A 13,859-nucleotide genomic window follows, 5' to 3' on the forward strand; every position below is an offset into this window, starting at 1 on the left:
TATTCAGGGCAGGGAGTCAGTTCGTTTGGCTACAAGGCAGTTATGAGCAGTGGGAGATTCTGCAGGAAGTGGGGATAAGGAGATCGCCAGGGAGAAACAAAGGTTGTCCCCGAGGTTGGCGAAGAGACAGGAAGGGAAATGTGGCAACAGAGGGAGCAGGTCCAAGGCAGCTGATTGGTTAAGCCTCAGCTGCCTTTATCTTCCTCTCACTCTGATGCGAGCTAATCCCAGGAGAGCCTACAAATGCAACGGAAAACATCTGGCTGGATATTGTGAGTGTAGGAGCAAGAACAAACTGTTTTCTAGCAGCTGCAGTTCTCTGCAGGTATGGGGTTGAGGATCCAGGGAGGCTGCCTGACCCACATTGGAAGGAATGTCTCGATCCTGGGTTCACTTACATTATAAGGTAAGGAGCTCACTAGCGACAGGCAAGAGCAATCACCTCTCTTCCAAAGGAACCCCACTCTGCAGTATTCCTGCTTCTGGGAGCAAACACCCTACCCAGCCAGAATTTAAATAACCTTATTTTTGTTAAGGTTTGATCGACATAGTGTTTCAGTGGAGGAACTTCATCCTGGGATAGAGCTGTGTAGACAACAGAGGTGGCATTTACACTAGTGTCATTGGTGAACAGGGTTAACAGTGCTGTGCCGGTAAGCGTTTAACAACAGGGACTGCAGGAAACAAGCCTAGATTGTAGCCTTTGCCAATTTTGTGTTGTAAGTACTCCTACCATGGCTGATTTCAAGTTCTCAGTGTAATTGCTGCTGCATGAGGTGTTAAGAAGAGAGACAGAGCTAGATCTGGTGAATCACGGCATGTGAATCTCTCCCAAGTTGACACTGGACCTTCCAACACAAGCTCCATGACTTGCTGGGATTCTTCTGACTCCTCATGAACCATCAAAAAAAAAAAAAAAAAAATCACACACACTTAAACATGATTTATCTTTCACTCTTTTGAAAATCAGCCAGCTCCTTGTCCACATACTTCAATAATTATTTGCTTAGTACTTTTTACCAGTAGACTGGAACTAAGTCCTTTAAACAGGAATTTAGACGAGAATATAGCTGTCTCAGAGAATGAGTCATAGAAAACCAACTCAGAAACCTATGAAAATGACACAAAACAAGGGAAAAAATCTTCCTCTGCTTCTAAAAAGCTGGAGACAAATCTGGACTCTATTCCACTATTTTCCCAGAGCTAGAAAGAAAGTAACTAGTTCATAAATTCCATCAGGAGCTTGGGGATTTTTGATGTAATGAGTTTTACAGTTTCAGAGGAGAATGCTTTGCTAATAATTATGTAACAGTAATTAAATCTGAAAAAGGCTGTACTCTAACTATGTTGATTTATTGCCGCTCCTACAAAGTACTCCTCGAGCGTGCATTGGAGTGTGCGCTGCCTCCCTCCAGTTTTCTTTAAATTCTCACAGAGCACTGGGTCACAGATGGTCTGAGCTGCTATATTTTCCCTATTAAATTCCTAATAATCTTTTTCTGAGGCTGAGTCATGGAAGCCTGGGGAGTTCTCATTTTAATTAGAAGGTTTAAGGAGCTAACTCTGTTTGAAATGTTCTCCTAGGAGAGATGGGTGCAGGTGATCCCATTCAGAAGAATGACACAGTACCATGGCCAGGACACATTTCCATATTAGACTGCAGCCTGCTTGGCTGTGCTCCTGTTTCTGAGGTTGCTGATGCATTGTCTGAAGCTGAAGAATAAACTTTGGAAAAGAGGATTATGTGAGGATTCTTCTTTTGGGGGGGACATTTTTTGGTATTTGGTCCCCATCCTTACTTTGCATATGGAGCAATGATTCAGGGACATGAAGTATTTATTATTCCCAACGAAGTTTTTAAATCATATCAATCTGAGCAGAAGTCACCAGGGAACATATGTGGGGACAGGTTGTCCATTTTTATTCCTGTAGTTTTCTCCCTTTGGCTCCCTTAGATCTAATTTTTATTTATTTTTTATTTATTTTTTTAGTATTGAATTATAAACTGTTTCTTTATTATGGTCCGAAATCAAGTAAGGCATTAAATTTTTTTTTCTAAAATAATAACTACTCTTTAATAAATTCTTTTTTTTTACAAAATAAAATGCATATATTTAAACACAATTACATTCACACAGATTATTATAACATGGATCTTAAGAAACAGATTAAGTGACTCCCTCTGGAGAAGTAGAATGGAAAATATGCTGAGACAAACAGGAAATTTATTCTATACTTTATCCCATTTTGTATGGCGTTCATCTTTACTATTTAGTGTTATCTATTACATTTCAATTTTTCTTTAAAAATTAGCATTATATTAAAATTGTGTATATTATGCAACTAAAATTTATAAAGAAGAAAGCCTTATATACCATTAAATATTTTATATAGCATAATAAAAAGAATAACTTAACTGGTAAGAATAACAAAAATAATACACCCTCTGAAAATAAGTAAAATATAAAATGTGTAAATTGGTTAAAAAACAGTGTAACTATATAAATATGTCCTCACAATTTGTTACATCTTATTGATTCTTCAATAAAGGCATTACACCATTCTAGGTGATGTGATAAACAAGACATTATAGACTTTACATTGTACCATGGAGAGAAATGGTTATTAATAATACCATTGTAGAACTATATTATTTAATTGTACAGTTGCATTATTTAATTATAATTATCGTAAATTCTTTGATGGAGAGGAAATCAGAATCAGTTCTGAGAAGACTTCAGCATTCCAAGAATGATGTCAAATGACCCCCTTCATGGCGGATTAGGCACTTATTTACTATGAGATATATTTCTTTTTCAGAGATTCCTTCTTTGTGTATCAATTGTAGATTTTTGGTTTGCAGTTATTGTGAAGTTTTGATATAAGGGTCTATATATATACGAGATTGTTTTAAGTCATCGTTCTCTCTCTCTCTCTCTTTTTTTTTTTTTTTTTTTTTTTGTCTTTTTACCTTTTCTAGGGCCACTCCTGCGGCATATGGAGGTTCCCAGGCTAGGGGTCTAATTGGAGCTGTAGCCGCTGGCCCATGCCAGAGCCACTGCAACACAGGATACGAGCCACCGTCTACGACCCACACCACAGCTCATGGCAACACCAGATCCTTAACCCACTGAGCAAGGCCAGGGATCGAACCCGAAACCTCGTGGTTCCTAGTCGGATTCATTAACCACTGTGCCACAGCGGGAACTCCAAGTTGTTGTTCTCTTAATTGCAAGTTCATCTCCTGTGTCCTGCATTTGTACCCACCTCTTCTCATGATTTCTGATTTTGGTGGTATAATCGTGTGTGGATGATTTCAGATCTTTACTGTATATATACCTTTACTGGTGAGCTTTGTCATTTGTGGGATTTTTGTTTCCTGTTGCTGTCTTTTCTTTTCTGCCTAGAGAATTTCCTTTAGTATTTGTTGTAAGGCTGGTTTAGTGTTCCTGAATTCTCTCAGCTTTTGCTTATCTGTGAAGGTTTTGATTTCTCCTTCAAATCTGAAGGAGAGCCTTGCTGGGTAAAGTAATCTTGGTTGGAGGTTTTTTCCTTTCATCACATCGAGTATATCACGTCACTCCCTTCTGGCCTGCAGAGTTTCTGCTGAAAAATCTGCTGATAACCTTATTGGGGTTCCCTTGTATGTTACTTGTTTCTTTTCCCTAGCTGCTTTCAAGATTTTCTCTTTGTCTTTAATTTTGGTTAGTTTGATTAATATGTGTCTCAGTGTATTTCTCCTTGGGTTTATTTTCTATGGTACTCATTGTGCTTCCTGGATTTGAGTGAGTGGTTCCTTTCCCATGTGAAGGAAGTTTTTGGCTATCATCTCTTGGAATATTTTTTCTGTCCCTTTTTCTCTCTCTCTTCTCCTTCTGGCACCCCTATAATATGGATGTTGGTGCGCCCGTTTCACATTGTCCCAGAGTTCTCTAAGACGCTCTCCATTTGTTTTCAATCTTTTTTCTCTTTTCTGTTCTGCATGTGTAATTTCCACTAATCTGTTCTCCACCTCGCTTATTTGTTCTTCTGCCCTCTGTATTCTGCTGTTAGCTGCTTCTAGTGAATTTTTTATTTCAGTTATTGTATTTTGCATCTCTTCTTGTTTAAGTTTTATATCTTGTATCTCTTTGGTCAGTGTTTCCTGTAAGTTATCCATCTTTGCCTCCAGTTTATTTCCAATGTCTTGCAACTTGTTCAGCATCGACAGTCTAAAGTCTTTTTCCTGGAGGCTAAGAATCTCCTCATTGCTTAGCTGATTTTCTGGGGTTTTCCTTTCTCCCCTCATCTGAGTTATAGTTCTCTTTTCATTTTTATGGGTTTTTGGTGTGGTGACCTTTTTATAGATAGTAGAGTTGTAGCCTCTCTTACTTCTGGTGTCTGCCCCCCTTGTGGCTGAAGTCTGTATGGGAGCTTGCTGTAGGCTTCCTGATGGGAGGAGCTGATGCCTGCCCACTGGTAGATGGAGCTGATTCTAATCCCTCTGGTGGGTGAGGCTTAGTCTCTGGATGAGATTAGAGGCAGCTGTGTGCCTGAGGGGTCTTTAGGTGACCTGTTTATTGAGGGGTGGGACTGTGATCCCACCTGGATTGTTGTTTGCCCTGGGGCTTCTCAGCACTGACTGATGGGTGGGGCCAGATTTTCCCAAAATGGCCACTTCTAGAGAAAGGCATGCTGATGAATATTCCCAAGAGCTTTGCCTTCAATGTCCCGCCCTCACAACAAGCCACATTCACCCCTGTTTTCCCAGGATGTCCTCCAAGAACTGCAGTCAGGTTTGACCCAGATTCCTATGGAGACCTCGCTCTGCCCTGGGACCCAGTGCACGTGAAAGTCCTTGTGTACCTTTTAAGAATGGGGTCTCCGTTTCTCCCCGTCCTGTGGAGCTCCTGCACACAAGCCCCACTGGCCTTCATTGCCAGATGCTCCAGGGGCTCTTTCTCCCAGTGCCAGATCCCCATATGTGAGGGTTTGATGTGGGGCTCAGAACTCTCACTCCTGTAGGTGAGTCTCTGTGAACCAGTTTTCAGTCTGTGGAGCTTCCCACCTGGGAGGTATGGGGTTGTTTATATCACGAAATCGTCCGTCCTACCTCTTGATGTGGCCTCCTCTTTTTCTTCTGGAGTAGGGTATCTTTTTTAAGGTTTCCAGTCCATTCAGGTGGGGATTGCTTGGCTTTTAGTTGTGAATTTTGCTGTTTTTAGGAGAGAAGTTGAGCTCCAGTCCTTCTATTCTGCCATCTTAATCCTCTCTCTAGATCTAATTTTTAAATCTTCTAAGTCTGGGGACAAGCTCCTATGAAATACTACTTTTTGTGTTTAGTTTTACTAGTAAAAGAACATTAAAAATGTGTCTGAACAGGCAGGACAAGCTATTTAAAATAATACCTACAATCAACTGATAACCAGAGAGTGGCATCCAGGATGAGCCATATAACTGAAATCAGATGAACCTTGGGAGGTTACCAATGAGTTTGGCGGTTTGTAGAAAGGCTGTTCTAGAAGACAAAGCATGTGGAGCTAGGCACATTTCCCTGGATATTATAAATGTACAAAAAGAAAATGCTTCTTATAAGACAGCTATTCAAGTTTTGTCCACCCCAATTGCAAAGCTGGTTTCTCTGCTTTTGTAAAATAATGAACACTTCATGCTTTGAATGTGGCACCATCCAGAGAAGAAGTCAAACTAAACTGTCTCCACCTTTGTAGCCCCCTGTAGTTTTCATATGTGCACGTGTTCCAGAGCTGGCAGCAACTGCATTTTATAAAGTGAAAATGTCTAAGGCAAACAAATGCATCATTGAAAAAATAGATTTTTGGAAACGTAGAATACTGGCTTTTTAGTTAGTGGAGACCATGAAAAAAGATTTTTTTCCCCCTTTCACATGAAAATGGTGCTCTGCTCTTGGTCTGTATTTATTAAATTCTCTGACCCCTTCAGATTTGGCTAATTGAGTCATTTCGACATTTGAGAAGTAGCCTTACTCTGTTATTCTTAATCTCCAACGATTATTTTTTGTGTCTTCACATTTTTCATAACAATCCATTAGGATTCTCAGGATAGGTCCTAATCTTTATAGTCATAATTTTAAAATGTAAGTATATTTATATTATTTATATTTTTATTTTTATTCTGTACCTATTGAAAATAAAATTCAAAAAATAACATATAAAATATAACATATAGGAGTTCCTTTGTGATGCAGCAGGTTAAGAATCTGGCGTTACTGCAGCAGCTCAGGTCACTGCTGTGGCATGGGTTCAATCCCTGGGCCCAGGAATGTCCACATGCCACTGACATAGCCAAAAAATATACATAACATATATACATCTATATTTCCCACTGTTAGGCTATGTGTCATTTGACATGTATTATAGTCAAAATTAAATTGAGAAAGGAAATCATGGTTTCCGCTAAATTCTGGGTTATGTCTGAAGATTGAAAAAGGAAAGACATGGGCAGCTTGAGAATGTTATACTGAAAAAAAATTTTTTTGATGTCATATAAGGATTTTTTAACCTGGAAGAATACATTTTCTCTCAGATACCTCAGGGCCAAGCTGATGTTTCTAGAATGCACTGGCTAGAGCCATATGCTTAGTGATTCCATTCGTGAAATGTGTGGACAAGGAGCCTGAGAGCTGCCAGACTGCCTCTGTATGAGCAGGTTGGCCTGCGTGGTGGGTGTGGATAACATTGTAATAATAAAGAAAACGACACCCAGCACCGTCATTGCGCGAGAGATCCAACCACATTCACTTCCAAGGCCGACCATCTTTTCGCACCTCATTCATAACAGGGCTGGATAGGAAAGGAAGGTCTGCATGAAAGAGACAAATTAAAATGTGTGCGGAGAGACGGAACTGGAGAGAATTTCAAGGCGTTTATGCTTATTCACGTTCTTCATGACCAAAAGCTTCGTCTGGAAATTCCACCTCTCCTTGCACCAGACCTAACCCAGGGGAGGAGGCACGCTATCTGAGCGTTTGGCCAGGGCAGGAGTTAAGGGCACGATGCCTGCAGCCAGGATCTTGAAGGAGTTAAACAAGAACATGCTTCAGACTTCTGATTAATGGCCAGGGACATTCCGAGCTGCTTTGCCTACCTCAGCAGTACATGACTCATATGGCAGGGTGATATCTAATAACTAATCTTTGACACAAGAATTAAGTCATTTTGCAAGAAAGCAGATCATTAGAAGCCAAATTGAATTATAAGTAATACTATCTCTGTAGAGGATTGTAAATTAATTGGTTTTTAACAATAACATTTCTGTATTTTATTAAAGCAGCGCAAGAATTCGGCGAAGAAACGAATGTAGCAGATAAACAGGCCAGGTGCTGGGGATGCAAATGAAATCGATGACAGATGGTGAGTAGCACGCTCACTCACTGTGTGTGTATAATGGATAGAGGTAATCAAAGTCCTTTGTGAATTGGTGACTTTCTTTACATCAAGAACTTTAACACAGGCTTGCTTACACATCTCTCTACCCTCTGCTCTCAGCCTGCACTTGTGCGCGCATGCGTGCGCGCGCGCACACACACACACACACACACACACACACACACACACTCCATCGTTACATACACATACATCCTAATTATAGCCTATGTTACTATCAGAAAGATGGGCTATAACTCTATTTACATAACACCACACACAAATATCATTCCACCAAATCAACCTGTATACACTAAACAACAGATTTTTTTTCTGAGAATACCACGCTAAGGAAACAAAGCAACCTGTTTTGATGAAAGAAGTTCTATTCAGTAAGCGAAGTGATACTTAGACCAAGAGCCTGGGCTTCAGTGGGAAAGAACTGCTTCTGGCTCATTACATTGCATTCCAGCAGAACCTTTAAAACATCAGTGAGCATTCCGATGGGTTTCCTTTTTACTTTCAAATAATGGTTATGAAGTCACAACACTCAAAGAAAATGCTGGCTTCAATCAACTTTTAGATTTATAGATTGTGTGCAGATCTGCCTCCTCTCCATTCTGGTACCAAGAAGGTTGCTTTATTTTACTGTGTCTTTCTAATAAAGACAAAACTCTGCACTGTTAATTCTAGGACACTCAGTTTTCTAACTTTATTCTACTTCTTTAGCATCGTATTGGCTACACCAGGTTTTTGCCTTTGCCTGTAATTTTTGTAAGTTTGCTAATATCTATAATTAGCTTGCTATAATTTTTATTTGGATCAGGTATAATCTACAGATAAAATTGGGAATAAAAGACACTTAAAAAAATTCTAGGACACAAATTCATATCCCATGTGGAATTCAGAAAATTGTTCTTCTCAGGATCATAACGTTATGAACACACAGCTCACGGAGAATTACCTTGCATGTGCTCAAATCCTATTTCCAGTCCTAGATTGTTGTCCTAGCTTTATTTCCCTCTTTCTGATGGCTTACTGGACATTTCTACTTGGATGTTTAAGTGTCACTTTAACATAAGAACACCCAAGATTCCATGCAAAGTCATTTTTTTTTTTTTCCAAAATCAAGTTCACATGGAAAGTGGTCCATTCTCCAGACTTAAAATTCTGGAACTTTTCTCAACTCTTCTCTTCTGTTCATATACAGTCGAAATACAAAACCTATTGATTTTTCCTTCTAAAATGCCCTAACATTCATCATTTCCTCCTGTCCCACCTTTGGGTTCTAAACTGGGCATTGTAGCTGGACCATTTCATCAGCCAGGCCAGCTGCATGGTTTCTTCCGTCTCTTTCTTCTCCCTCTTTCCCTAGGTCCCTCAAGACTAGCCTTCTCTTCGTGTTGCTTTCAGAGCTCTCTCTTTCCTAACTCACTCAAACCCTGGATGGCCTTCAAGCTTCTCCAGCCAGACCCAGTTCCCACTGGCTCTCACAGGGCACAGTTTGCTCCACTGGGGCCTGATTCCTGTGCATCGCCATGTTTGTTGTGGGTTAATCTCCCATGATCCATGCCTTCACCATGTTCCTTCAACCTTGGGGCCTTTGCACAGACTGTCCCTTTGTCTGGGATGCCTCCAACCCCTCTCCCTTTCCCTAAACTTAACAAGGCCTGCTTGAATTCCCTTCCCTGTGAAGATTTCCTTGACTGCCCTCCCCGAACCTCACACAGTCAGTCAGCAACCCACAATTTAGTTCGTCATCCTTTGCTTTTTTTTTTTTTTGAATTATTCTCTGGGAGCTTCCCATGTGATTGAGGTGGCCCACCTCCACTGGGAGTCCTTCCTTTGAGCAGAACTGCATGTTGTATATATCTGTGCCCAAGCCCCCTGGCACATACCCATGGTGCCTTGAAGCCACTGTACCTGCTTTCTTACTGAACACCTCAAGTATCCTTGCTCTTCACCAACACTTCATCATTCGACTCAGATCATCACCCCTTCTCTTTGTGCCCATGAGGTTTTATTCTAACCACAGACTCCTCCGACAAATGCCTGCTGTCTTTGACCGCTCTTCTGACTAGGTGCCCTACCTTAAGAAAGCCTCCCTCTGGCTCCCCTTGGTCCTGGGACCCTACTTTGGAATCCCTACTCTTTCTCCTTTGAGGAGTCTGCTCAGCTAATCTACCCCTATGAGTGTTGAGCAATAGTAAGTGCCTAATTAGTGTATGTTCATTAATGCATCGTTTATGGGAAAAATACACTTCTCTCCTGTGTTTTTAGACTACAGAGCCAGCCTGCCAGACCATTCTAAAGTGCACTTGACTTGCCCTGACTTTATGTAGATATATGTGCCTACCAGAACACCTCTATGCACCAGGCCTTAAATTTGATTCCAAGAAGTTAAAATGACATTTGCATTGCAGGATTCTGTGCTTAAGGCCGCAAAAAGCACTGGAGTTGGCCTGGTGGTACTAATTTTGTGTTGACTCTCCCTCAGGGAATAGTATGCTTTTGTACTGTTTCTGATTTCCTATTAGATGGCTTTAAAGGAAGTATATTATATCCTGAACCTAAAAGGATCAGCTCTTTAATAAACCAAATTGACCTTTCTGCTTTTTTCCCAAGGGGATTAGGGTCCTCCTCCGTGCCTTGAAGCCCCCTTTCTTCCCTGGAAACAAATTGATTTTGTGAATGTTTTGTTTGGATTTTTTACATGACAACCACATATACGGTGAAGAGTAATGACCAAAAGTCATACTCCTGGGCAACTGGGTATGGCCAGATGAGATGATAAATATAATTTGTTGAATTACAGAAGTAGCTCCTGTTCTGCTGGCTGTGTGTTCAGCTTCAACATCTTGGTAAAGAGATGATGTCACAGAGTCACAAAGCAAGTGGCAGACCACCTGTTAAGCACCCGGTCACAAGATAAAACCAAGAGCCCTGGGTTTATAAATGTTTCCCTTTAAGGCTCACAATTCCTATTTGAAGTTATACTATTTTCAACAAAATTTTTTTTATTACCAAAGCTCTATGTTAAGGATAATCCAACATCAGAAGACATGATGTTTCCGTACCTACCTAAGGCACTGGACTTATCGTGGTGGAAATGGGCAGTCTCACAACTCATGGATGATTGGAACATTAATAATTCTTTAGCACGATGGAACAATATTAATACTCTAAATGAAAGATGCATCAGTACACATGGCTTTTATGAGCCCATGTGAGAGTAACAGATATATTGGGAAACAGAAGTGTGATTTGATTGTTCTGACTCTAGATCATCTTTTTCACAACTCAAAACCGAGATTTTGATTCATTGCAATTGTAATGCTCAGTATTACCACCTCAAGCTCTTGCTGCAAATTAAATTTACTTATATCCCTTAAATATCCTCCCTCTCCAACAATTTTGGCCTTTCTTTTGCACAGGAGAAATTCTGCGACTGAGTTCCAAAATCTCTCCTTCCTAATGCATCTGTAAACAGCTGCAGCTCCCTGTTCAATATTGGCTGCAGCTGCCATAATGCCCCAGAAGGACAACCAAATGGAGAGAGCTCCCCTTAATTGCCTTGCCACCCCTGACTGAATTTATGTTTTGTTTTTAAGTAACATTTTGTTGCATTTGCATTACTGAAATTACCAGGTTACAGTAAACTATATTCCCAAATCAATGTCCCCCCAAAGAAAGCAGACGTGAACTTTATCACCAACAACAAATTCAATTTTCACATTACCTACTGACAAAGAGGCTTGTGCCAACAACACTTGCGGATTCCTGAAAAGTCCGCCAAACCAGAGGAAATCCACAAATCTCCGATTTTAATGTCTCATAGTTTTGCTATTTAACCATTGCTTTTCACCTCTCGGTAAAAATTAATCTTTACACTGTTTTGTTTCTGTTTCAAAATCAGATAGGGTGACACATAAAGATATTCCCAAATGGATCCCTCATGCATTGCTGGTGGGAATGTGCAGGCTCTATGGAAAACGGTTTGGCAGTTCCTCAAAGAGTTAAACATAAAATTATCATATAATCCATCAATTCCACTCCTAGGTACATACCCAAAAGAACTGTAAACAGGGACTCAGGTACTTGTACACCAAAGCTTATGGCAGCATTATTTGAAATAGATTAAAGGTGGAAACAACCTAAATGGCTATCAACAGATCAATGAATAAATGCAATATGGTTTATACAAATAATGGAATATTACTCAGCCATAAAAAGGAATGAAATTATAGTACATGCTACAACATAGATGAACCTTGAAAGTACTCTACTAGGTAAAATAAACTAGGTACAAGATGACAAATATATGATCCCACTAATATGAAGTATCTAGAATAAACAAATTCATAGAGATAGAATGTTGAATAGTAGTTATCAGAGGCTGGAGAGAGGGGGAATGGGAATTATTGGTTAACGGGCACAGAGTTTCTGTTTGGGATGATGAAAAAGTTCTAGAAATCGATGGTAATAATGGCTACAGTACTCAGTGGCATTGAAGCTTTATACACTTTAAATTAGTAACTGTTATATGTATTTTACCACAATAAAAATGTTATTTCCAAACCATCTAGAGTTGTGTTATAAATTTTAATGTGAATTCTAATAAATTAAGAAATAAGATGGGTCAAAACATAAAGTTTGAAGCAACAGGAATTTTATCTCTTAATTTTAAAAATCTTTGTTAAAGATAAAAGTAGAAGTAAGAAATGTTTTTATGTCTTTTGCTTCACTTTTCTCAATGATTTATAGAAATATATAACACATAAATAACATGACTTTGTTAAATGTTATACAACTTTGAATTTGTGACTTGTCTTTTACTTTATAGTTTATGAATTACTTTTACATTTTAATATAGAAACTATCTTTGTCATCTAAAAAGTCAAAAAAGGCATTTTTCCCTAATCTGAAGTCGAAAAGATAATACTAGGTATTTTCTTCTAAAACTTTTATTGTTGTACCTTTGATATATAAATTCAGTAATTGAGTTTTGTACATGGTATGAGGTAGGATTTAACTTCATTTTTCATGTATTAAAAACCAGTAGTTCCTCTACCCCAACATTCTAAACCACCCCTCTGTCATACATAAAAATTCAGTATACATGTATGTCTATTTCTAGATTCTCTCTTCTGTCCCATTGATCAGTTTCTCTATTCCTGCATCAATATTAATGTCTTAATTACATAGTTTTATAACAAGCCTTGACACAAAGTACTGCAAATTCTCCTACCCATCTCTTCCTCTGTAATTCTTTGGCTTTTCTTGACTCCATGGTCTTACACACAAATTTTACAAACAGCTTCTCAGGTTCCATGGAAAATACTCTTAAGAGTTTGATTGGAAATTCACTGAATTTATTTGGAAAGAATTAACATCTTTACACTGTTGGGTTATCCTATCTATAAACCCACATTACCTTACCACTTATTAGGCTGCTCTAGTGCTTTTTAACAAAGTTTTATAATTTTCTCCACAAAAGTCTGCACAGATTTTGTTAGATTTATTCTTATGTTCTTTATAGTTTATTGTCACTATTATAAATAAAAGAGTTTTTTCTTCATTTGCATTTTCTAACAATGCTTGGCATTTATTATTTTGTGTATTGATCTTAAATACAAACACTTGAATAGATTTTCCTATTATTTCTAATAGTTGGTAGACTATTTTGGGTTTAGTAGGAATAGTTCTATTGTCTATAAATGGTGACAGTTTTCTTTTTTCCTTTTTAATTTTTGTGACTTTAAGCTGTTTTCCTCATCTTATTCCTCCAACTAGAGTTTCCAGAACAAGGTAAAATAAAAACCATGAGAATAGGCGTTCTTGTCTTTTTCTGAAATAGAGACACCTCTTTTAAGGTTTTCCTATTAAAAATCATGTTGACTGAGGTTTGGGGTACATGTTCTTCATAGGTTTTTGAATATTTTCCTGGTTTATATGGGGTTTTAAGAAGATTAAAATATTGAATTTTATCAACACTGTTTTCCTCCTTCTATTGATATGATGCATATTTTTGACTTTAATATATTAATGTGAGTTTGATAATAACTTAGAATGTCTAATATTTTTAAAATAAAAATAATAATAATAATTCATGTGACTAAAACATAAAAAGAACTAAAAACAACAGCATGTAATTTAGGGAATAAAAAAACCAATACCCTGTTACTCTGAAAGTGGCCGGGATCAGAAATATTTAAGTCTCATAATGAGTTAGAAGAATTTGATCAAAAATCTAAAAATCTATATTTTAAATGGACTACTTAGGGAGTTCCCATTGTGGCTCAGAGGAAACGAATCTGACTAGTATCCACGAGGATGAAGGTTTGATCCCTGGCCTCGCTTAGTGGGTTAAGGATCTGGCATTGCCTTGAGCTCTGGTGTAGGTCTTGGAGGCGGCTCAGATCCTGCATTGCTGTGACTGTGGTGTAGGCCAGCGGCTACACCTTAGATTCAGCCTCT

The 13,859-nt window shown here is 38.7% G+C and overlaps 1 long non-coding RNA gene across 3 annotated transcripts; it reads left to right on the plus strand.

Annotated features, from left to right (window-relative positions):
• LOC106508222 lies at positions 226-11,963 on the plus strand. 3 transcript variants are annotated; one of them, XR_002340329.1, is made up of 3 exons: positions 226-406; positions 7,288-7,370; positions 10,008-11,963. It is a non-coding gene; the product is annotated as an uncharacterized LOC106508222 (long non-coding RNA). The 3 variants fall into 3 exon arrangements; XR_001304929.2 differs by having other exon boundaries at positions 10,198-11,963; XR_002340328.1 differs by having other exon boundaries at positions 7,288-11,963.

The sequence above is a fragment of the Sus scrofa genome, chromosome 18 (assembly GCF_000003025.6).
Source record: "Sus scrofa isolate TJ Tabasco breed Duroc chromosome 18, Sscrofa11.1, whole genome shotgun sequence".
NCBI classification, from domain to species: Eukaryota; Metazoa; Chordata; class Mammalia; order Artiodactyla; family Suidae; genus Sus; species Sus scrofa.